Source organism: Perognathus longimembris, chromosome 28 (assembly GCF_023159225.1).
Source record: "Perognathus longimembris pacificus isolate PPM17 chromosome 28, ASM2315922v1, whole genome shotgun sequence".
Taxonomy (NCBI): domain Eukaryota; kingdom Metazoa; phylum Chordata; class Mammalia; order Rodentia; family Heteromyidae; genus Perognathus; species Perognathus longimembris.
Genome location: NC_063188.1, coordinates 17,503,256 through 17,504,595, shown reverse-complemented (window position 1 = coordinate 17,504,595; position 1,340 = coordinate 17,503,256). Strand labels below are relative to the sequence as shown.

The 1,340-nt window shown below is 37.4% G+C and overlaps 1 non-coding gene across 1 annotated transcript; it reads right to left on the bottom strand.

Moving 5' to 3' along the window:
- Positions 1 to 379: 379 nt before the first annotated feature.
- LOC125344469 lies at positions 380 to 486 on the bottom strand. Its single transcript, XR_007209566.1, has one exon. It is a non-coding gene; the product is annotated as a U6 spliceosomal RNA (small nuclear RNA).
- Between the last annotated feature and the right edge of the window lie 854 nt (positions 487 to 1,340).

Here is a 1,340-nt window from a genome sequence, read left to right as displayed (position 1 = left end):
TGTAACCTCTCTGTATATCAGTTTGACAATAAAAAAAAAAAAAAGATCAGGGGAAATGACTCTGAAGAGGTGACATTTGAATAGACATCAGCATGACATAAAGGAATCAGCCTGTTGATTTCTGGGGAAAGAGCACTCCTAATAGTGGCAAAAGTTTGACAATGCTCTCTTTGGGGGTAGAGCCTGACAGATGGATGTAATAGATGGTCAAAGCAATGAGAGAGTTAAATGTGTTTGGAAAAAGGAGGTTGAGGTGAATAGAAATGTAGTTTGGACCAAATTGGTTTTTCTTACAGTTCTTTTTTTAATAGTGATTATTGTTGTAACAAATCACATTTTTATTTTCCCCAAATGTACCACTCAACAGTTATTTTTTAATAAAAATATGGAACACTTCACGAGTTTGCATGTCATCCTTGCGCAGGGGCCATGCTAATCTTCTCTGTATCGTTCCAATTTTAGTATATGTGCCGCTGAAGCAAGCACTAAACAGTTATTTTAAACACTAGATAAGCTGAATAAAAGAAAGAATCTTACAAATTATTTCTTAGCCTCAAGGCTAAGAGCAACCATTTAATACCAGTCTTGTACTATAAACAGCTGCTACCATTGGCAGGAAGAAAAAAGTGCACACATTAGTTACTTTTTACTTCCTAAATCTCAAATCTACCCAGTTTACTTCATTTCTATCACCATCTCTTTAGTCTCGTTACTCATTTAGACTGTTTCAGAGCCTTCTAATGGATCTCCCTAAAATCTTTATTCTCTTCTCTGACCTATTTATTCTACTCTGCAGCTAAAAAAAGTATTTGAGAGAAACGATGCTGGGGATTGAGTCCAGGGCCTTGCGCAAGCGAAGCATACACTCTCCCACTAAGCTACATCCGAGCCCTAAAGTAATCTGTTTTTAAGCTAATCCATTCTCTATTACTACAACTTGTTTTTATAAACTATCATATACTCATACTTCTTCATGAACATGTATTGCTTCATGAGGGGCAAAGAAGCTTGAATTCATGGCTTTTCATACTCTGGGCTTTTTCAAAATAGCTGGCACTCTACCACTTGAGCCACAGCTCCAGTGTTTGGAATAAATTCGGAGGGAAATTGTCAGAAGAAACTGATAAATGGAGATTTAAAGCAAAGAGAAAGAGAAAGGAAGATTTGATGAGGCTAAAAGTTAAAGGCAGTAAGATTAAGGGAGACAGGTTGACCAAAGAACATGAGGATCTGGTCAGAGAATGGAAGGTTGGAATTCAGTTTGTCAGAGGACAACAATTCCAGACAATGGCTAGGCTCAAGATGCTGCTTTAGGTGTTAGGGCCTAAGAAGAAGTAGAG